General features: G+C 44.9%; 1 long non-coding RNA gene across 2 annotated transcripts; it reads right to left on the bottom strand.

The window, feature by feature from the left end:
* Positions 1-142: 142 nt before the first annotated feature.
* On the bottom strand, positions 143-23,107 carry LOC107128580 (uncharacterized). Of its 2 annotated transcripts, XR_001488000.3 has the most exons (5): positions 22,234-23,107; positions 20,105-20,271; positions 15,964-16,152; positions 11,856-12,448; positions 143-1,680 (listed from the first exon to the last, which is right to left on the bottom strand). It is a non-coding gene; the product is annotated as an uncharacterized lncRNA (long non-coding RNA). The 2 variants fall into 2 exon arrangements; XR_010584225.1 differs by lacking the exons at positions 143-1,680; positions 11,856-12,448 and adding an exon at positions 13,945-14,264.
* Positions 23,108-24,176: the final 1,069 nt, after the last annotated feature.

The raw sequence follows: 24,176 nt of genomic DNA, 5'->3' as shown, positions 1-24,176 counted from the left end.
AGAGGTTGCAGTGAGCCAAGATCGCACCACTGCACTGCAGCCTGGGCGATACAGCAAGACTCCATCAAAAAAAAAAAAAAAAAAAAAGAACTTCCTAGTTTTTTAGATGAAAGAGGAATATCAAAGGGAAACTCACACATTCAGGAAGGAATAAAGAACATCAATAGCATCCAAATATAAACTCTGTAGTCAGAAAGTATTTATTTAGTCAAGTGTCTGGATATAAAATGCTGGAAGGGGCTTAAAGGACTTAAAGAAGGAATCAAAAGAATTTATCAAAAAGACAGGGCTCACACAATATTAGTAAAACCACAAGCAGTTTCCTGATGTAGAAGACAGAGTATCTCTTTCTTCACTGTTAATATGTGGAGGCTTAAACCAGTGTGGCTAAAGGAGACTTCTTAAAGCTCGTCCAGAAGGGATTCTTTCATACGTGCCTCAGGGAGGCCTTGCCTCATGATGTGTGGTCTGTACTGGGATAGCTACTTCTCTCTTCAGTGTCATTTGTTTCCTAAATATTAAATTTTGCTTTTATACTTGTCTACATGGGATATACATGCACCCCTATTAACACCTATAAACCGCTGGATATATCTAGGTTTTAAAGTGTAAATTACATATAGAACTCAAACTATTAATAAATATAGTCATTAGCTGGGTGCAGTGGTGCATGTCTATAATCACAGCTACTCAGGAGGCTGAGGCAGAGGGAAAGTTTGATGCCAGAAGTTCAAGGCTCTGGTAAGCAATGATCATGCTTGTGAATAGCCACTGCACTTGAGCCTGAGTAACATAGCAAGATCCTGTCTCTAAATAAATAAGCAAAGTGTTCGTCTCACTCTTGGAAATTTCATTCATTGAAAAAAACTAACAAGAAGCCCTGTGTATGAGGGTATTCAGTTCAGTATTATTCTGAATAGTGGGAAGCTGAAAACAAGCATTCCTAATAAGAAGAGAATGATTACGCAAACGACTGTCCATCAATGGAATAGAATATTAGGACACTATCAAATATATTTGAAAAATTAGTAACAATGTGTAAAAACGTGTGTACTCTTTTTTTTTTTCTTTTTTGAGATGGAGTCTCACTCTGTTGCCCAGGCTGGAGTGCAGTGGCATGATCTTGGCTCACTGCAACCTCTGCCTCCTGGGTTCAAGCAATTCTCTGCCTCAGCCTCCTAAATAGCTGGGATTACACGTGCCTGCCACCATGCCTGGCTAATTTTTTGTATTTTTAGTAGAGACAGGGTTTCACCATCTTGGCCAGGCTGCTTTTGAACTCCTGACCTTGTGATCCACCCGCCTTGGCCTCCCAAAGTGCTGGGAATACAGGCGTGAGCAACTGCGCCAGGCCAAAAAAGTGTGTATTCTGATGTTCATTAACAGAAGCAAATTACAAAATTACATGTCTATCATGATCATGACTATGCACATACATGCATTCATTCATTTGAGAAACTTTATTGAACATTTAATGTCTACCAGGTGTTGTGCTATGTATAGGAGATACAAAGCTGAGAAGACATGGTCCCCTTCCTCATGGAGGTTCAATCTAAGTGGAAGACAGTCATGGAAACAAACTGAAAGGTGTTATCATTCACAGAATGCTTTTGGAGGACGGAAGGAACATTACATTTTGCTGAAGAAGTAAGTGAAAACTTCACAAAGTGGGTACGACATCTGCGGACAAGAATGACAAGGAATATGAAGAAAATCAATCAGTTGTATTAGGGTGGTAAAATGATACGTCATTTATTTTTCAAATTATTTATAATGTTAAATGTTTTTATAATTTTAAAAGATTTTAAAATGAGACATTCTATAATATATCTGGCCACCATGGAAAAGCTTTATGTTAAATAAACCTCAATTATATTGTAAAAGAAAATAATATTTTTTTGTTTGTTTGTTTTTGTTTTTGTTTTGAGACAGAGTCTTGCTCTGTCACCTAAGCTGTAGTGCAGTGGCGTGATCTCAACTCACTGACTTCCACCTCCTGGGTTCAAGTGATTCTCCTGCCTCAGTCTCCCAAGTAGCTGGGATTACAGGCATGTGCCACCACACCCAGCTAATTTTTTGTATTTTTAGTAGAGATGGGGTTTCACCATGTCGGCCAGGTTGGTTTCCAACTCCTGATCTCAAGTGATCTACCTGCCTTAGCCTCCCAAAGTGCTGGGTTTACAGGCGTGAGCCATCATGCCCGGGCAGAAAATAGACTTTAAAAGAAAATTTAGAAATGTTCTCTAGAGGGGCTGGGTGCCGTGGCTCACACCTGTAATCTGAGCACTTTGAGAGGCCGAGGCAGGCGGATCACGAGGTCACGAGATCGAGACCATACTGGCCAACATGGTGAAACCCTGTCTCTACTAAAAATACAAAAATTAGCTGGGTGTGGTGGTACACACCTGTAATTCCAGCTACTTGGGAGGCTGAGGCAGGAGAATCGCTCGAACCCAGGAGGAGGAGGTTGTAGTCAGCTGAGATCACACCCACTGCACTCCAGCCTGGTGACAGAGTGAGACTCCATCTCAAAAAAAAAAAAAAAAAAAAAAAAAGAAAGAAAAAAATGTTCTCTAAACATCCTCCTCGCCCCCCTTAGTGGGTAGCAGTATCGCCAGATCCCCAGCATGACACCACACCCTAGGCTGGATGCAGTGGCTCACACCTGCAATCCCAGCACTTTGGGGGGCCAAGGCAGGAGGATCACTTGAGCTCAGGCATTTGAGACTAACCTAGGCAACATAGTGAGACCCTCGTCTTGACAAAAAATTTTTAAAAAATCGTTTAATTAGCCAAGAGCAGTGGTGTGCACCAGTAGTCCCACCTACTCCGGAGGCTGAAGTGGGAGTATCACTTGAGCCCAGGAGGCCAAGGCTGCAGTGAGCTAAGATTGCACTACTATACTCTAGCCTGGGCCATAGAGTAATACCCTGTCTCAGAAAGAAAATAAAATAAACACCCTAGATGGCAGCAGATTTAACTCCTTGCGCTGGGGTTACTACTGATATTATGGAGTCCTTGTGCTTTTGTTTTTTACCTGAAGCTAGGACGTAGCTACGCCAGCAGAACTCTTCAGATTCCCATATCAGTTTAGTGGATTAAATGGTGTTTCCCCCCACAAAAAACATCTCTGTGTCCTAACTCCTAGAACCTGTGAATGTGATCGTATTTCGAAAATGGGTCTTTGCACATGTACTTAAGCTAAGGATCTTGAGTTGAGATCATCTTAGATTTAGGGTGGGCCCTAAATCCATGACAAGTAGCCTTATAAGAGAAAGGCAGAGGGATATTTGGGACACAGACACACAGGGAGAAAGGCCATGTGAAGATGGAGGCAGACATTGGAATCATGCAGCTCCAAAGCAAAGAATGACTGAAGCCACCAGAAGCTGAAAAAATCAAGAAAGGTGCGATACTTGATTTTATATGTTGACTTGGCTAAGGCAGAGGGTGCCCAGATATTTGTTCAAACATTATTCTGTGTGTTTCTTTGGGGTATTTTGGATGAGGTTAATGTTTACATTGGTGGACTTTGAGTAAGGCAGATTACCCTCCATAATGTGGGTGGGCTCAGCCAGTCAATTGAAGGCCTCAATAGAACAACAAAAAATGGACTCCCTGAACAAGAGGGAACTCTCCAGAAGGCTGACTTCTGACTTTGTCTGCATCATCAGCTATTCCTGGTTTTACAGAAGACTGCCTTCAGACTCAAACTAAAATATCACTGGGGCTGGGTACGGTGGCTAACGCCTATAACATCAGCATTTTGGGAGGCCAGGGCGAGGGATTGCTTGAGCCCAGGAGTTAAAGACCAGCCTGGGAAACATAGTGAGACCTTCTCTTTACTAAAAAATAAGATTTTAAAAAAATTAGCCGGGTGTGGTGGTGCACACCTGTGATCCCAGCTACTCAGGAGACTGAGATGGGAGGATCACTTGAGCCCAGTAGGTCAAGGCTGCAGTGAGCCATGATGGCACCACTGCACTCCAGCCTGGGCTACAGAGAGAGACCCTGTCTCAAAAAAACAAAACAAAACAAAAACATGCATGACTCCTATTGGTTCTGTTTCTCTGGAGAACCCTGACTATACAGAAGAATTCTTCCCCTAGAGACAACGGAGGGAACCACAGCCCTACCCGCATCTGAATTTCAGATTCCTGGCTTCTAGAACTGTGAGAAAATACATGTGCATTGTTTTAAGCCATGCAGTTTGTGAGAATTTGTCATGACAAGCCCTAGCAAACTAGTATAGCTATCACAGCCTCTGACTTTTCAAGGATCCAGACCAGATGACTTTTGAAACCTGTTTAGAAACATGGACTTCCCTGAGTATTTTTAAACCCAACATATTAGTCAGGGACACGTTCAAGAGCAAGAGAGCATGGTGTTATGCAAAGACCCACACAGACCTAGGTTCAAATTCTGGTGCCAGCACTTCCCAGTTGGGTGGGCTTAAGAATGTTACTCAGAAAAAAATAAACAATCCCATCAAAAAGTAGGCGAAGGATATGAACAGACACTTCTCAAAAGAAGACATTTATGCGTCAAATAAACATATGAAAAAAAGCTCATCATTGCTGGTCATTAGAGAAATGCAAATCAAAACCACAATGAGATACCATCTCACGCCAGTAAGAATGGTGATTACTAAAAAGTCAAGAAAGAACAGATGCTGGGGAGGATGTGGAGAAATAGGAATGCTTTTACACTGTTGGTGGGCCTGTAAACTAGTTCAACCATTGTGGAAGAACAGTGTGGCAACTCCACAAGGATCAGGAACCAGAAATACCATTTGACCCAGCAATCCCATTACTGGGTATATGCCCAAAGGATTAGAAATCATTCTACTATAAAGACACGTGCACACATATGTTTATTGCAACACTATTCACAATAGCAAAGATTTGGAACCAACCCAAATGCCTATCAATAATAGACTGGATAAAGAAAATGTGGCACATATATACCATGGAATACTATGCAGCCATAAGAAAGAATGAGTTCATGTCCTCTGCAGGGACATGGATGAAGCTGGAAGCCATCATTCTCAGCAAACGAACACAGGAACAGACAACTAAACACCACATGTTCTCACTCATAAGTGGGAGTTGAACAATGAGAACACATGGACACAGGGAGGGGAACATCAAACACTGGGGCCTGTCAGGAGGTGGGGGGCAAGGGGAGGGAGAGCATTAGGACAAATACCTAATACATGTGGGGCTTAAAACCAAGATGATGGGTTGATAGGTGTAGCGAACCACCATGGCACATGTATACCTATGTAACAAACCTGCACATTGTGCACATGTATCCCGGAACTTAAAAAAAAGAAAAAAAAAAAAAAGGACGTTACTTAACCTTTTTGAAACTATTTCCTCATCTAAGCAACAAAGATACTCCTAATTTTGGGGGTCTTATAAGAAATAGAATAAGCCGGGCACAATGGCTCAAGCCTATAATCCCAGCACTTTGGGAGGCCAAGGCGGATAGATCACCTGAGGTCAGGAGTTCTAGACCAGCCTGGCCAGCATGGTGAAACCCCTGTCTCTACTAAAAATACAAAATGAGCTGGGCATGGTGGCTGAAGCAAGCCAAACAAATGGCTTGAACCCAGGAGGCAGGGGTTGCAGTGAGCGGAGATGCACCACTGCACTCCAGCCTGGGCCACAGAGCCAGACTCCATCTCAAGGAAAAAAAAGAAAAAAAGAAAAAGAAATAGAATGTAGATAAAGTGCCTGGCTCATAGAAATGATGATAAATGATGTCCCTTTCTCTTCTTTTTCCCCCTCCTCTTCCTCCTCCCCTTCTTCATCTCTCATATGAAAGCTCTGTAGACAGTGCTTCTTCCCATCCCATCCAGCCTGATGTCCCTTGACCCCAGCCAGAATGCCTTAATCCATGGCTCCTAGCATGTGTAGTGAGCATCTCATTCCTGTCTCTATGTTTTGCAAGCTTTTATCCCACCTACCCAAATCCTCATTCTCCTTAAGGGCCCAGCTCATGTCTCCCTGCTCTCCAAAGTTTTCGGTTGAAACACTTAGCCCATAGTTCTCCCTCCTTGCCCTAAACTCCTGAAGTACACATTTTCTGAACAATTCCTTTGACTCTCAGTGGGTACTACCTTACATGGCTTCTCTTCCTCTCTGCGCAGCCAGTTCCCAGCATGCAATCAGGCACTGTTTGGGAATTGGAAACAATTTCCCACAGAAACAATGTTATCGATGGTGGTCAGGCTAGCAAAAAGCATGCTCAATATCTATTGGGCTTTCAGCTTCCGGAAAACAGGCCCCACAGACATTCCAAGTATTCTAATCATGTTCCATTATGCATAAGGAGAAGCAATAGAGACGGTGGCCCACTGCTCTGGCTGCACCATCTGGCATAGCTGCCTCTGTCTTCTGCAGCCAGGCAGGTCCAGGACAAGATGCCCCAGATGGGTGGCTAAAGGTGTCTGGAGAAAGGGGGGCCACCAGCTCTGCTAGGATACTGGCCCAGGATTGACCCAGCCTGGGGTCCCCCAGGGATCCCCTAGCTCCCAAGGGAAGTGATGGGCCTCCTCGCCCTTGTGTGTGACTTGGAGGTCTTGGGGCAGGCTGCAGAGGGACTCACTTACATTAGGCCAAAGTGAGCCCAGGTGTCTTCCCTGGACAGAGCTGCCATTTCACTGCTGACATGAGTGGGCAATCACTGCCCTTTCAATTGGATGAGGCTTAGTGACTGGCGATCCTTCCTGGTGCAGTTCAGGGCTCTGTGCTCTTCCTCTAGCCCACAGGAAATAAGGAGCAGCCCAGCACTTCGCCCAAAGCCAGATATACTGAGGTTTTAATCTGGGCTAACCCGTTTAACTACTTAGTGCCTGCTACCCAATCCTCAAACTAGTCTCATGAGCATCACCTGGGAGTTTTGTAGAAAAGCAGAATCTCAGCTCCCACCTTCACACCTACTCATTCAGAATCTGCATTTTAATAAGATCCCCAGGTGATTTGTATGTGCATTAAAGTTTGAGAAGCAATGTCTTAGTTGCTGAAAGCAGGGTGGAATGAAGCCTAGATTTGCAATCCAAAGACTGGGGACAACAACGGTGGATCCCAGCCTAGATCCAAGCATTAAAAAACCCAGAGGCAAGGCTGGTGTGAATAAAAGCCAAGTTTCCTGCAGCCCAGCCCAGCCTTCTAGAAATCCCAAGAGATGGAGTTTCCAGCTGGGATACGCAAAATATTTCCATCTGTAATGTGTATCCATAAACCAACGACTACCTGTATTTGTATTTTTATTTATCTCACCTTCTCAACTAGACCATAAGGCTAAAAAGCCAGGAATCATATTGCATGTGTATGCCTGTATGTATAATGGAAGAAAAATGGGATATAATTAATGAGCACAGGCTCTGATGTAGGCAGACCTGCCTCCTGAGCCCAGCATTTCCATTGACTTAATGTGTGGGCTTAGTGATGCTACTGGTCTCTCTGAGCCTCAGTTTCCTCATCTGTGCTGTTACTACAGTGAAAACCTACCTCTCAGGATGGTTGAATAATGAAATGAGTCAACATCCAAAATACACCTGGTAAATAACAGGCACTCAGTAAATGGTCACCCCTTGTCCTTTGAGTCTCTCCAACCCCCACACTGCAGGCCAGCATATTTTACATATTCAATAAACACTTGATAGAAAGGCATACAGAGTGGTATAATGGTTATTGGTGACGCAGAAGGGGGTAAGGTTGGAGGAAGGTGAGGGATGAAAAACTACCTATTGGGTACAATGTACACTATTCGGATGACAGGTGCACTAAAATCCTAGACTTTACCACTATACAATTCATCCATGCAACCAAAAACCCCTTGTATCCCTAAAGCTATTGAAATAAAAGAGATTTTTAAAAGAAACCTGTAATTAATTTTGAGTGCATCAGATTGTTGATCAGTTATCCCAATGCTGTTTATTGAAATTTTCCAGAGTGTGGTGCAGTGGCTCACTCCTGTAATCCCAACACTTTGGGAGACGCAGGCGGACAGATCGCTTGAGTTGGGGAGGTCAAGACTGCAGTGAGCTGAGATGGCGCCACTGGACTCTAGCCTGGGCGACAAAACGAGACACTCTGTCTCAAAAAAAAAGAAAAGAAAAGAAAAGAAAAGAAAAGAAAAGAAAAGAAAAGAAAAGAAAAGAAAGAAAGAAAGAAAGAAAGAAAGAAAGAAAGAAAGAAAGAAAGAAAGAAAGACAGACAGACAAATTTCCCCTTCCTCTCTGTCCGCTATTTTTTTTTTTTTCTTTTAGACAGAGCCTCGCTCTGTCTCCTAGGCTGGAGTACAGTGTTGTGATCTCGGCTCACTGCAACCTCCGCCTCTCAGGTTCAAGGGATTCTCTTGCCCCAGCCTCTCGAGTAGCTGGGATTACAGGCATGCACCAACATGCCCGGCTAATTTTTGTATTGTTAGTAGAGTCGGGGTTTCGCCATGTTGGCTAGGGTGGTCTCAAACTCCTGACGCCAAGGCAATGGTGTCACAGAGCGAGACCCTGTCTTGAAAGAAAAAGGATAAAAAATTAGTTTAATAGTAGAGGATGGAGGCCAGGTACAGTAGCTCAGCCCGGCCAACATGGCAAAACCCTGTCTCTACTAAAACTACAAAAATTAGCCAGGCGTGGTGGTGTGCACCTGTAATCCCAGCCACCCAGGAGGCTGAGGCAGGAGAATCACTGGAGCCCAGGAGGCTGAGGCAGGAGAATCACTGGAACCCAGAAGGCAGAGGCTTCAGTGAACTGAGATCGTGCTACTGCACTCCAGCCTGGGCGACAGAGCAAGACTCCAACTCAAACAACAAACAAAAAACCTTAGCTAAATTAAATTTAACAGAGTTAGGCTGGGCATGGTGACTCACGCCTGCAATCCCAGCACTTTGAGAGGTCAAGGCTGGTGGATCACCTGAGGTCAGCAGTTCGAGACCAGCTTGGCCAACATGGTGAAACCCCATCTCTACTGAAAAAAATAGAAAAATTAGCTGGGTGTGGTGGCGGATACCTGTAATCTCAGATACTCAGGAGGCCGAGGTAGGAGAAGTGCTTGAACCAGGAAGCGGAGGTTGTGGTGAGCCGAGATTGTGCCACTGCACTCCAGCCTGGGCAATAAGAGCAAAACTCTGTCTCCAAAGATAAATAAATAAATAAATAAATAAAAATGAGCCAGGTGTGGTGGCATGTACCCATAGTCCCAGCCACCCAGGAGGCTGAAGTGGGAGGATCTCTTGAGCCTGGGAATTTGAGGCTGCAGTGAGTTGTGATCATGCCACTGTACTCTAGCCTGGGTAACAGAGCCAGACCGTATCTCAAAACAAACAAATAAAACTAACAGAGTTTAATTGAGCAAAGAACCATTCACAAATTGGGCAGCCTCCTGAGCTAGAGAAGGCTCAGAGAGACTCCAGTGCAGCTATGTGGTGGAAGAAGATTTACAGAGAGAAAGAGAAAAGTGGCTGGATTCGGTGGCTCACGCCCATAATCCCAGCACTTTGGGAGGCTGAGGTGGGGGGATCACGAGGTCAAGAGATCGAGACCGTCCTGGCCAACATGGTGAAACGCCATCTCTAGTAAAAATTTAAAAATTAGCTGGGCATGGTGGCGTGTGCCTGTAGTCAGTCCCAGCCACTTGGGAGGCTGAGGCAGGAGAATCCCTTGAACCCAGGAGGCAGAGGTTGCAGGGAGCCAAGATCATGCCACTGCACTGCACTCCAGCCTTCCAGCCTGGTGACACAGCAAGACTCCGTCTCAAAAAAAAAAGAGGAAAATGACATACAGAAAACAGAAGTGAGGTACAGAAACAATTGGATTGGTTATAGCTCAGCGTTTATCTTATTTGAACATGGTTTGGACAGTTGGACCCCTTTGGCCAAAACTTGGTGACTGGCACAAGAGTAGGTTATAGTCTAGTTACGCTTTTATTTAGGTTATAATTTACTATGAGCAGAGAAACCTTTAGGCTGAACTTAAAATACATAAGGAGGCAGCTTTAGGCTAAACTTGATTAACATTGGTTTCTTACTGTTTTTCCAACTATCAAAGTAAATCATTTTTGTTATGGATACTTTTGAAAAACACCAGAAAGCATAGTGAAAAATCCTTAAAATGTGCTATAATACCACTACCCAGGAACAAAGCATGCTGATACTAATGTTTTGGAGTATTTCCTTCCAAATTCTTTATTTTTTATTTTTATTCTTATTTTATTTGTAATGTTTTTTGACACAGAGTTTGGCTCTTGCTGCTCAGGCTAGAGTGCGATGGCGCAATCTCGGCTCACTGAAACCTCCACCTCCTGCGTTCAAGCGATTCTCCTGTCTCAGCCTCCCAAGTAGCTGGGATTACAGGCGCCCACCACTACACCCAGCTAATTTTTTGTGTTTTTAGTAGAAACGGGGTTTCACCATGTTGGCCAGGCTGGTCTTGAACTCCTGACCTCAGGTGATCTGCCTGCCTTGGCCTCCCAAAGTGTTGGGATTACAAGCGTGAGTCACCAAGCTTGGCCCTTTTATTGAAAAGGGTCTCACTGTCACCCAGGCTGGAGTGCGATGGCATGATCAGAGCTCACTGCAGCCTCAACCTCCTAGGCTCAATTGGTTCTCACACCTCAGCCTCCCTAGTAGCTGGGACTACAGATACATGCCACTGCACCCACCTGATTTTTGTATTTTTTGGTAGAGACAGGGTTTCACCCTGTTGCCCAAGTTGGTCTGGAACTTGTGAATTCAAGTAATTTACCTGCCTTGGCTTCCCAAAGTGCTGGGATTACAGGGGTGAGCCACCATGCTTGTTGCAGATAAATATATATATATGAAATAGATAGAATATGAATATGAAGGTAATAATAACCGGTATAACTAGCGTTTCACACAAATACGTGGTCTCTGAATAAAATGGGCTTTCCTTGCTGAGCACTGATGAGTGTGGGGGTTCTGGAAATCCAGGCCTTGACACCAGCTAGGCTGATTCCATGGCTAGCCGCTGTTACTCAAATCTCCAGGTGATACCCACGCTTCACAGCAGTACTTTCTTTCTTTTTTCTTTTCTTTTTTTTTTTTTTTTTGAGACAGAGTTTCGCTCTTGTTGCCCAGGCTGGAGTGCAATGGCGCAAACTCAGCTCACCACAACCTCCACCCGCTGCGTTCAAGCGATTCTCCTGCCTCAGCCTCCCGAGTAGCTGAGATTAGAGGCATGCACCACCACGCCCGGATAATTTTGTATTTTTAGTAGAGACAGGGTTTCTCCGTGTTGGTCAGGCTGGTCTTGAACTCCTGACCTCAGGTGATCCGCCCACCTTGGCCTCCCAAGGTGCTGGGATTACAGGCGTGAGCCACGGCACCCGGCCACCCACAGCAGTACTTTCAAAGACTATATGCAGAATAAAAAGTGGTGACATCAGGGGCCAGGCACAGTGGCTCATGCCTGTAATCCCAGCACTTTGGGAGGCCAAAGCAAGTAGATCACAAGGTCAGGAGATAGAGACCATCCTGGCTAACACGGTGAAACCCCGTCTCTACTAAAAATACAAAAAATTAGCCAGGCATGGTGGTGGGCACCTGTAGTCCCAGCTACTCAGGAGGCTGAGGCAGGAGAATGGCGTGAACCCAGGAGGCGGAGTTTGCAGTGAGCGGAGATCGCGCCACTGCACTCCAGCCTGGGCGACAGAGAGAGACTCGGTCTCAAAAAAAAAAAAAAAAAAAAAAAAGAGCGGTGACATCAGAACACATTTCAGTTGGGGACCAGTCAAACGCAATCTGTTTCAAACCCAGTGGCATTTTTTTAGGGAAATAATGAGGAGTTGAAATGACGGGTTAGGAGGCAAGTGCCTTTGAAACCTTACCTCTGGCTTTGTCGTCCACAAACTCTCTAAACCAGGCAGAGTTTCCGCTTTAATTGGGAGAGAGAGAGAGGAGGCAGCTGAAATTGAGCAAGAGACACATTCTTTCATTGATCTAGGGGAGGGTAAAGCATGTTTAGGCAAACAGAAAGCTGCAATCTCACATTCACTATGCTGGTCCTAAGAGGAGTTGGCATCCTGAATGAGGCTTTGGCGAAGCTCTAAGACACCAGGTCTTCAAACAGCTGAGGATTTAGACATCAGAATCTTAGTGAGGCCTTGCTCAGCAGCCTTTAGGGACAAGCCATTCAGATTCCAGCTGGGATTGTGGCAGCCCCCAGCCTCCATTCCCACAAGAATGTGGGATGTGGGCCACTGGTCCCTGTGGTCTTTCTCTGCCCAGGCCTGATCCCCAGGGTTTCATCATCTGGATAAGTGTGGGTTCCCTTTCCTCCTTTGTCCAAATCTTGTTCTTGATCCCAGGGGTGCTTAGGATTGAAGTAGAAAGGCATGGTTTCAAATTCTCACTTCTGCCACTTGTGGTCTATATGAGGCCTTGGCTGTGACACTAAACCTCTCTGCTCTTGTTTCCACATCTGTAAAATAGGAATAACAATAGTAATTCTCTTCTTGGGTTATCATGAGAATTCATTAAGACAGCCTCCACAGGCCTGGTGCTTTTAATACCAGCAGTTTGGAAGACTGAGATGGGAGGTTGGCTTGAGCCCAGGATTTTGAGACCAGCCTGGGCAACACAGCAAGACCCTCTATCTAAAAAAAAAAAATTGTAATTAGCCAGGTGTGGTAGTGTGTACCTGAAGTCCCAACTACTTGGGGGGGCTGAAGCGAGAGGACTGCTTGAGGCCAGGAGTTCCAGGCTTCAGTGAGCTATGATCATGCCACTGCATCCAGCCTGGGTGACAGAGTGATACCGTGTCAAAAAAAAACAAAAAACAAAAAAAAAAGCCTCCAAAAAGTACCTGGGCACAGGGAAGGTGATCAATAAAAGAGAGTTAGACCGGAGTGTTCCCTTCCCCCTGAACCCGATACAGATTCTGTCCTTTCTTTAACAAATTAGAAATTCACTTCTTTTTCATCTCTTTGCCAAATCCTTAATGCTCATTTCATGTCTGGACCCCAACCTCTTTTGTTTCCAATTTGTCCAAGCAGCTGCTTCTAGATACAACTTTCTCACACCTGCAGTTTGGACCACATCAAGGGGCTAGGCTCTATCATGGGCCCCTCCCAAACCCATCTCCTCCTCTGTTCTGTCCATTCACTCTATCTGCTTTGCTATTCCTCCTTTAACATCACTACTGGGAAAAACTCCCAGTTTTTAGTCACTGACACTTCTTTCTTCATTCAAATCCCACTCACTCGTGTCAAGAAGCTTGCTTATAAAATGAAAACAGAAAAAAAAAACTGTAATAAAACTCAAGAGGGGTGGGGGGCATTCCTCTCACAGAAAATCAAAAGTTACCTTGAAAAAAAAAACAATGAGCCGGGTGTGGTGGCTCACGCCTGTAATTCCAGCACTTTGGGAGGCCAAGGCAGGTGGATCACCTGAGGTCAGGGGTTTGAGACCAACCTAGCCAACATAGTGAAACCCCGTCTCTACTAAAAAAAAAAAAAAAAATAGAAAAATTAGCCAGGCATGGTGGCGGGTGCCTGTAATCTCAGCTACTAGGGAGGCTGAGGCAAGAGAATCACTTGAACCCAGGAGGCAGAGGTTGCAGTGAGCCAAGATCAGGCCACTACACTCCAGCCTGGGCAACAGAATGAGACTCCATCTCTAAATAAATAAATAAATAAATAAATTTTTTTTTTTGAGACAGAGTCTCACTCTGTTGCCCAGACTGGAGTGCAATGGCATGATCTCGGCTCACTGCAACCTCCAATTCCCGGGTTCAAGCGATTCTCCTGCCTCACCCTCCCAAGTAGCTGGGACTGCAGGTGTGCACCACCGTGCCCAGCTAATTTTTGTATTTTTTTTTAGTAGAGACAGGGTTTCACCATGTTGGCCATGCTGTTCTCGAACTCCTGACCTTGTGATCCGCCCGCCTCGGCCTCCCAAAGTGCTGGGATTACAGGCTTGAGCCACCACACCTGGCCAACAATGAACGTTTATGAAGGAAAGAAAGCCTGTGCTAGGAAGTATGTGATTAAAGGATACTCTCACCCAATGGAGATAAGAGGATATATTGGCTCCACTCTTTGGAAGGCATTTGGGCATGATTTATGGAATGATAAACATGTTCTGTCCGGGTGGGGTGGCTCACATCTGTAATCCCAGCACTTTGGGAGGCCAAGGAGGGAAGATGCCTTGAGCTCAGCATTTTGAGGCTACAGTAAGCTATGATGATGCCACTGCACTCCAGCCTGGGTGACACAGGAAGATGCTGTCTCTAAAATCTAAAAAAAAAAGAAAAAAAAAACCTACCTGTTTAAAACCAAATCTCAATTCCTAGGAGGCAACTTTAAGGAAATAAGAAATTTGAGTGAAAAGGCTTCATGATAATATATATTCATCGCAGTTATGATAGAAAACATTGGAAACCATCTAAAAGACCAACAAAAAAAAGAAAAACTAAAATAAATGATACTGAATCTACTAGATGTAGTCTGCAGATACTAAAATAATAATATGGCATGTGCCTGGAGTTCCAGCTACTCAGGAGGCTGAGCCTGGGAGGATGGCTTGAGCCCAGGAGGTTGAGGCTACCGCACTCCAGCCTGGGCAACAGAGCGAGACTCTGTCTCAAAAACAAAAATTACATAAAATAATAGTAACTATGAAGCCACTACATAGAAAAGTTTATAATAATTGTAAAAACCAAGGTACGAAAATGTGTGTGTGTGTGTGTGTGTGTGTCTACACATTGGGAAAGGACTTAAAAAGAAAAAAAAGCAAATTACTACCAGTGTCTGTGTTTAGGAGGTGTAATTATGAATAGGGAGGGTTTTTCTTTTCTTTTTTCCTACTTTTCAAAGTTTCTGTAATGTGGTTATATTCCTGTTATAAATATATATATAAATTATATGTTACTTTTATAAATACATATATCTGAAACCTCCCTGGAATTAAGGAGTTCTGAGCAAGGAGTTTCTTTCCCAAAGAAGGACCACCACGCAGCAGTCCTCTATCCATGCAAAGTTAGTCAAACCACCAAGGAACTAACCGCCAAAGGGACCCTATTTTTGAATCCGCTAATCTCAAAGCCACAGACTGGAAGGTGGGCAGGGTCTGTGCCCTTCTTACCTGGGAAACACTAGCTAACTCTTGGGCTTGCAGTAAAACACCTGAAGGGGCGGAAATGGGAGGCTAAGAGGACCTCTGTCCCCAGGGCAGTCCTGCGGCTGGTGGCTGCAAAGGGAAGACCAGGCAGTCTCTTTTGCCCTAAGACTCCCTCCATGGCCGCCTTGAAAAAGGGAAGTTTATGTAAAGTTAGGGAAGAAAACTGTGTAGATAGGTTCTTTAAGAGATAGGGAATTGGGGCAAATACTTCCCAGGAAGAAAGTTTCAGTGGCAATTTGGAGAACTGAAAGAGACAATTCAGGTGTGTGTGTGCTCTTGAAGTGATTGGAAATTAGGGATCTTTCTAAGCTTTGGACTGGATTTAGTAGACAAAGGAACTGGATTGGGACTAGCGTGTTTTAGAGCTGGAACAGATTTAAAGAGGAAGCTGGCAAGAAACTAAAGTTTCCTGAGTGCTGCCTACTATGTGCCAGATGCTTTAAAAACATTATCCCTTTTTATCCTCAGGGTAGCTCAATCCAGAAGGTATTATTGTCCTTGATTTACAGGGGAAAGAAATTGAGGCTCAGAGAATAATTGTCTGAGGTTACACACTGGGGAGTGGCAGAGCCAGGAGGGAGACCTCCCGCTGTCTTGACACCAGAGCCCAAGCCCTTTCCTCTAGGTCTAGGCCAACCCCTTTCTTTGGATTTGAGGAAACTGAAAGCCAGGGAGAGTGAGTGATTACACCTTCCTGTACAACTCATCAGAGAAAAGGAAGGTCTTGAAGCCAAGTCCTCTGATCCCCAGCACTGTGCTTTTTCCACTACTCCACAGGGTCAACCACCCACCATTGCTGGGAGGCTTCTATCTCACCTGCTGCATCTGTTGGATTATCCTTTCTGGGACAACTCCTGGATGATTGGGAAGCCCAGGTTGATGTCTCTCTGGGTTCATTGCTATTTGAGGCTTTATTGTTATTAACATCAGTTTTATTTTTATTTCATTTGATTGTTCACTTCTGTATTTCCTCCCAGGCCGTTAATATTTGTTGAAAAACATTATCTGTGAAATAAAGAACATGTAACTGAATACATAAAAGCTGTTTGCCCCAGGGCTTTATGTTTGAAACTGAAGTCTGCACAACCATTGAGTGTATTATCTGGATGATATCTAACACCACCACTTTAGAGTGTGAGAATGAACCCTTTTCTTAAAAGGAAAAAAATTAGAAAAGAATGTTGACCTTCCTAATGTTTCCCAGTACAAAGAAATTCATCTACTGTAGATTCCAAGACAGACCAGACCAATATGTTGACATGCTGGGCTCAGATTCCATTCCTGAAAATCTGGAACCTTATGCTGTATAAATAACATGATCTTTTCCTTCGTTCAAATCAAGAGGAGAAACAATTGCTGGCAGATCTCAGGGTTTGCCCTCCCCCTAACTGTCCCCACAAGTCCTAGCTTGCTACCCACAAGTCATGACTCGCATATTTTCATTTGACAAGTTTTGAAACGTTCTGGAAATCATAGGGAGAAAGAGAACCAGATCCTCCTGAGAAACAAAGTAAAGGGGAAAAAAATGGAAAGAATAACAGAGCGTAGAGGAAAATGTCTTACATATATAAATCTATATTGAAATAGTTAACAGGACTTGAAAGTAAATTTTCTAGGGTAGCCTTGTCAACTATAGAAGCACTGTTAGATATGTCCTCATTTTTAAGAAAAATGAACTGTTATACAGAGAGGGTATGTGCCCAAAGCCACAGAAGGAACTGGCTAACATGAACTTCTGGTCAAGTTCTTACTTCTCTGGGGCAATCAGGTGATCTAATACCACATTTTGGCTGGACACAGTGGCTCATGCCTGTAATCCCAGCACTTTGGGAGGCCAAGGTGGGCGGATCATCTGAGGTCAGGAGTTTGAGACCAGCTTGGCTAACATGGTGAGACCCCATCTCTACTAAAAATACAAAAAAAAAAAAAAAAAGCGCTGGGTGTGGTGGTACGTGCCTGTAATCTCAGCTACTCAGGAGGCTGAGGCAGGGGAATTGCTTGAACCTGGGAGGCATAGGTTGCAGTGAGCTGAGATTGTCCCACTGCCCTCCAGCCTGGGCAACAGAGCAAGACTACGTCTCAAAAAAAAAAATCAAATACATAAATGCCACATTTTAATCTTAGTAGAATAAATTTCTACCTAAATGTATATGATTTCCCAGTAACAAAAAAAAAAAAAAACCTTCATATTACCAAAGTTGTTATTAGAATTCGCTATAGGACGGGCGCGGTGGCTCACACCTGTAATCCCAGCACTTTGGGAGGCCGAGGTGGGCAGATCACGAGGTCAGGAGATCAAGACCATCCTGGCTAACATGGTGAAATTCCGTCTCTACTAAAATACAAAAAATTAGCCGGGCGTAGTGGTGGGCGCCTGTAATCCCAGCTACTCGGGAGGCTGAGGCGGGAGAATGGTGTGAACCAGGGAGGTGGAACTTGCAGTGAGCCGAGATCGCGCCACTGCACTCCAGCCTGGGTGACAGAGCAAAACTCTGTCTCAAAAGAAGTTGCTATAATTTTAAATATGTCTAGATGTCTTGGGATAGCACTACATTCACCACTGTTTAAATTATAGGCAAACTCTCTGATGTCTTTCCAGAATATTTAAAAATTGGGAGCGTTGAAGGCAGTGACCATGCCCTATTCTTCTTTATATTTCCCATAGTGCTTAGCACTGTCCTTTGTGCCTAGTGTCATTCATATAAACTCATTAAACTGGTTAAAGGTGTGAAAATTCACCTATTGGCTAGTTCTCAGAGCTTCTTGAGGGCAGAGACTGGGTCTTACTCATTTCTGAATCCATAATGCCTAGCACAGGGCCTGGCCAGAAAAGCCTAGCCTATTACCTGATGCTTAAGATGCCCTGAGGAGTTTCAATGGGTGAGACCACAGCAAGATCCCAGTAACAGTGTATTCTTTTAGTTGGGAGGAGTCAGAGAGAAAGACTAGGATATCTGGATATCTGGGGACTCCTGATCTCCTTTTTTTTTTTTTTTTTTTTTTTTTTTTTTTTTTTGAGACAGAGTCTTGCTCTGTTAGACAGGCTGGAATGCAGTGGCATGATCTCTACTCACTGCAACTTCCGTCTCCCAGGCTCAGCAATTCTCCTACCTCAGCCTCCTGAGTAGCTGGGATTACAGGCGTGTGCCACCATGCCCAGCTAATTTTTGTATTTTTAATAGAGACAGGGTTTCACCATGTTGGCCAGGCTGGTCTCGAACTCCTGACCTCAGGTAATCCACCCGCCTCGGCCTCCCCAAGTGCTGGGATTACAGGTGTGAGCCACCACGCCCGGCCCCTGATCTCCTTATAAGGAGTATTGGTTTTCATTTCCCAGGAGCACTAGGATAATAGTCAAAGGCCATTGTTGCCTGGGCTTGTCCTTCATTCCCACCCCTCCACTTTACTTCCACTCTGCCTCATGCTCCCACTTCCCAATATAAGGCCTAGTTTTCCATGAGTTATGAGAGCAACAACTAAGTTTGAAATTCTCTCAGGCATTTCAAGATATACCAGGAGATCCCACCTATCCTGCAAAAACAGCAGCTTTTAAATGGACTAGTTTTCTTACAGAATGACAGGAAAAGCTGGGATCCAGAAAGATGCGTCCAGGTCAATTACAACCTCACAAGTAGTAAGATTATGCTTTCAAGAAATACAATTTTATTACTTTCAATCATGCAGTAATAGTAACAACTAACAAAGTATTGTGCAAAGAGGTTGGGTTCACCTCTTTGAATGGATATAAGAAAATAATACGGAATATTCACATTACTATAAGCACAGATTTCCATGTAGGTGACTTAAAGACAATTGGTCTGTTTAGTAAGGACAACACACACTTTTTTTTTTTTTTTTTTTTTTTTTTTTAGAGATAATGTCTCACTATGTTGCCTGGGCTGGTTTCAAACTCCTGGGCTCAAGCAAGCCTCCCACTTCAACCTCCTGAGTAGCTGGGACTACGGGCAAGTATCACGGTGCCCAGCTTGTTAACACGCATACAATAGAACATTGCTTTTTTTTTTTTTTCTTTTTCAGACAGTCTGGCTCTGTCACCCAGGCTGAAGTACAGTGCTGCATCATCATAACTCACTGCAACTTCAAACTCCTGGGCACAAGTGATCCTCTCTCACTACAGCCTCCCAAGTAATTGGGACTACAGGCACATGCCATTGTGCCCACCTAATACTTTTATGTTTTGTAAAGATGGGGTCTCAAACTCCTGGGCTCAAGCAATCCTCCCACCTTGGTCTCCCAAAGCACTGAGATTATAGGTGTGAGCCACTGTGTCTAGCCAAACTTTGCTTTTCAAACCTATTTTCATAGATATCCTAAAGCAGCACTATCCAGTAGAACTTTCTAAGACCATGGAAATATCCCATATTTGTGCTGTCCAATATGGCAGTTACTAGCCACTTGTAGCTGCTAAGCACTTGAAATGTGGTTAGTCAATTGAAAAGCTGAATTTTTTTATTTTGCTTAATTTTACTTAAATTAAATAGCTACATGTGGCTACTGGTTAGCTTACTGGACAGTACAATTCCTAAGTAAACCTCAGCCCAGTCAAGGCTTTAGTCACCCTGCCACCTAACGATAGTGACCCCTGGAAAGCTTCCTTTTAGCAAAGCAGTGTTCAAAAAAATTAATATAACCACTTTCCTGAAAAGTTTGAAAATATGAAAAAGGGAAAATAATCCATCATCCCTAATCTCAGGATTGCAACTCCCACGGATACACTTTGGTGCATTTGTCCCCCAACTATGCCCAGCTTACTCGTTAGGATCTTGAGCCTTTTGTCAGTCAGAAGGACTTCACAGGGCAACAATAGACTTGTACTCTTCACTGGGCCCCAGGGCTCCTCAGGGGCAGCCATGGCTGGTTAGCTGTGGCCTCATAAGAGTGCTTCAGGAGGGCTGAGCAGTGGGGCAGCCACCATGGCATCCCAGTTTTGACTCACCAGTGGAAAGGGTCCTCCGTGTGTTCCAGTCTCATGTCCTGTCCTACCTTCTAACTTCCAGAAACTCTCCTGAGGAGGTGAATTCCAAAATTGTGGAGCTAGAAAAGTTTCTAGCAATGAGCTCATTCAACCCACTCAGAGTACAGATGAAGACACATGGCCAGAACCTGAAAGAGATTGGATGTCTGACTCTTGACTCCCAGTCCAGTGCTCCTTCACTCAACCACAGATCCTTTCAGCAGCCTCCCAGGGCCGGTGGCTGGGGCCCACACCTCCTGACACTGCCATGGCACAGCTGCCAAGTGGCAACAGGAAAGGGGCAGCATGTAATGCCCTTATTCTCTCCCATTCTCCCCCTTCCATTTGCTCAGCAAAGTAAGAGCCAGTGCCCCACAGCTGTACTTAGCCTATGTTCCCCAAGAAGCCCCAGCCAGATAGCAAGGCCACCATTGTCTCTCCCCACCACCCACCACCATGATGAAAGACTCTGTCTGCCTGTGTCCGCCGTTCCCTTCTTTCTGGCCTTCTCAGAATGGCCAGGTGGAAATCTGATCCTAGTTCTTTCCCATACAGGAAAGAAAGGCTCCCACAATGGACGCAGCCCCTTTTTGGGTGCCCATGGCATGCCAAAGGGAGGACCATGCTCCTCCAGGATGCCGGCTCTAGCCCTCGGTCATTTGCGCACACTCTCCTGACCCTTTGGGGGATTCCTCTGTCTGGCTAGGGCACACGTGCATGACTTTCCTCCCTATCCCCTCCTGCTTTCTCTAAGAGCCCTGGTCGTCACGTGGCCTCCAGTAATTTGGAAGTCAGGACCCTATTGCTACCTTCCAAATCCCCTAGCTCCATTTGCTCCCAGTAAATTTAAACAACTGCATGAGTGGGTCTAAACTCCCCTTTGTGCTATAATTAGGCTGGAACAAGGCTCACCCCAGGACAGAAATACTGTACGGGGCGGGTTATAGACTGCTGCTGGTCCCCACAGTAGGGAAGAAGCGACCTTTTGAATAGGAGGATTAACACATTAGCACATAGATTCCTGCTTCCGGGGAGGGCTGAATTCTAGGATAAGAGCTCCAGCTTTTATGTGAGCGGGGAGGAAGGGGGGTGCAATGCACACTAAAGACTTTGTGTATTCCTAGGGTATCTGGGGGGTAAACACGAGAAGAATCCGACAGGCACCATCCAGAGGGGCAGGGCAGCTCAAGACCCTCCCAGGCTCAATGTTGTGAATGGTGATGATAGGAATCCCGGAACGAAAAGCATCTCCTGTTGTCTCCTTGCTCTTTCCTGTCAGGCAATGCTGGGCACCTGGAATGCTGTGGCGAAGCCCAGAGAACACGGGCACTAAAGTTAGACACACAGGAGTACCTGGAAAACCAGCTGCGTGACCTTGGGCTGGTGCCTGCCCCTCTAGGGGTGCCTCTGTTTCTTCCTCTTTACAATAGGGGATAGTAACTCTATCTCGTAAGGTTGTTAAAGAGGATTAAATGAGATAGCATAAGAAAGCACCTAGAAACAAACAAGTAACACCTGGCAGGCACTCAACAGATGGTAATGCCTTGCCCTCAAACATACTCTCTGCCACCCCCATTGGCAATGATTTCATCAGTAAATTCCCCCAACTGAATCACATTTCTGTTGAAATCTTAACATTCAGCCCGGTACAGTGGCTCACGCTGTAATCCTAGCATTTTGGGTGGCTGAGGCTAGTGCAGGTTGCTTGAGTCCAGGAGTTCAAGACCAGCTTGGGCAACATGGACAAACCCTGTCTCTACAAAAAAAAAAAAAAAACAAACAAAATAATTAGCTGAGTGTGGTAGCACACGCCTGTAGTCCCAGCCATTCAGGAGGCTGAGGTGGGAGGATCACCTGAGCCTGGGGAGGTCGAGGCTGCAGTGAGCCATGAGTGCGCCACTGCATTCCAGCCTGGGTGACCGAGTGGGACTCTGTCTCCAAAAACAAACAAAAAAAAGAAAGAAAAAGAAAAGAAAGAAAAGAAAAGAAAGAAAAGAAAGAAAGAAAGAAAGAAAGAAAGAAAGAAAGAAAGAAAGAAAGAAAGAAAGAAAGAAAGAAAGAAAAGAAAAAGAAAAACAAGAAAGAAATCTTAACATTCATTGAGCACTTACGTTCCAGGGATGTGCTGAATCTTGCTGCTTTGATTTAGGTCCAGGTTCTTGAAAAGGCTTTGCAAATTGTAAATAGATTACTCCTCCCCTCCCCCAAGGTAAAGTATTATTATTGAAAGTAGTATTCAAAAGTCCTGAACGCTTTCTTTGTAATGAATACTCATTTGAAGGCTGAATACATTTAAAGCTTAGATGGAACACAGGATGGCTCTAAATCTGCCTCTTTAAACGCACATGTCCAGGTTGTGTCAATCAGGAGGGAATGGCTGAATTTTGCTTTGTGAATAGCCACTCTTTCTGGTGAATGATGATTTGTGTGGGGTCACAGGTCAAGAATGCTAATTTCATGTCTTTTGCTCTTACAGTACCTTTAGGGGACTGGCAAGCTAGTGAAAAATGGTTTGTAGTTTTGTAAACATCTTGTATTTTCTTGCCAAGCTTGCTTGGTGGCAGATCTTCCTTGGGGCAGAGGAATGGACTTGCCTTGGAGAGTCGCTGAGCAGGTGGGATGCAGGGCCTGCCTGGCACCTGGAAAGTCCAACACCAGAAGGAAGGGCCAACACCTGGAGTGTCCAATTCCCTGAGGGCCAAAGCAGGAACGTCTTAACTCCAGGAAGTGCTGGGATGGGAGCCACGCCCCAAGCAGGAGACCAGTTTGGGGGCTCCTACTTTGATTTCTAGAGAAAGAAATCCACATATGAGAGCAGGGTCTGGCAGTGGCCCTGGAGTCAAAAGCCACTGAGCTTAGGATGTCAGGGTCTCACATGTAGTCGCTTTGAATCATGAGCAGTTGGGGCTTTGGTTTTGCAAATTTTGGCAAAGAAGCAGGATATGTGGTTAGAGAGACTAAATCAGAAACTTAAACAATTCCCTGCTTGGAGAACTCGTTGCCTTAGCAGGCAGCCTATTTAAATTATAACAGCTCTAATGGGTTCGAAAGCTCTTTCTTAGATAGAGGTGAAATCTGCCTCCTTGGACCTTCTCCCCTTTGTTCCCAGCTCCGCCTTTAGGAACCACACAGATTAAATCTGCTTCCTCTTCCTCCAACAGACCTCAGCAACGTTGTTTTCCCACTCTCAGATTTGGTTGGGCACCTGCTATGGTCATATTCAGTTGGTTAGATGCCTTTCCATCCTTAGGATTCTATGTAGGGAGATAAGTGATCCTAAGCGGGATATGACAGTCCCTAAGTCACATAGTATCCCAGTGGCTCTACTAGGAATGCCTCCTTACTCCAGGTATGCTCTCTTCTATCCCCTGAAGACAAAAAGGCTGTCCTGAATTTCCATTATCCACCAGACAGACAGTTGTGCTTCTCCCCACCCCCCGCCCGAGTCAAAGTCTTGCTCTGTCGCCCAGGCTGGAGTGCAATGACACGATCTCGGCTCACTGCAACCTTCACCTCCCGCGTTCAAGCGATTCTCCTGCCTCAGCCTCCCGAGTAGCTGGGATTACAGGCGTGTGCCACCACGCCCAGCTAATTTTTTTGTATTTTTAGTAGAGACAGGGTTTCACCATGTTGGTCAGGCTGGTCTTAAACTCCTGACCTCAAGTGATCTACTCGCTCCGGCCTCCCAAAGTGCTGGGATTACAGGCATGAGCCACAGCGCCCAATCGACAGTTGTGCTTTGGCTAACCTGGGAAATGAATCCCTAGCCAACAGAGGCAAATATCATATAAAACCCCATAGAGTCAGTGCCTCTGCTGTGGCGGTAGTAGCAGTAATCAAAAGACGTTTACAGTATTAAATGCATTTTAAAAGGTCAAGTTTTTCAAAATATACACCCACCCCCCATCTGCTTCACCCTCACTCCCTTTGGCTCCCATCACTCTTAACAGGCAGTTAGCTGTCAATTGCACAGAAGGTAATCTGAGCACATGCTGTAGAGGCAATTACATCTAATCTACTGGTGGAGATGACTGAGCCACCCTCGGTGCCACCT

The sequence above is a fragment of the Macaca fascicularis genome, chromosome X (genome assembly GCF_037993035.2).
Source record: "Macaca fascicularis isolate 582-1 chromosome X, T2T-MFA8v1.1".
Lineage (NCBI taxonomy): Eukaryota > Metazoa > Chordata > Mammalia > Primates > Cercopithecidae > Macaca > Macaca fascicularis.
This window is presented reverse-complemented; position numbering and strand designations above follow the sequence as displayed.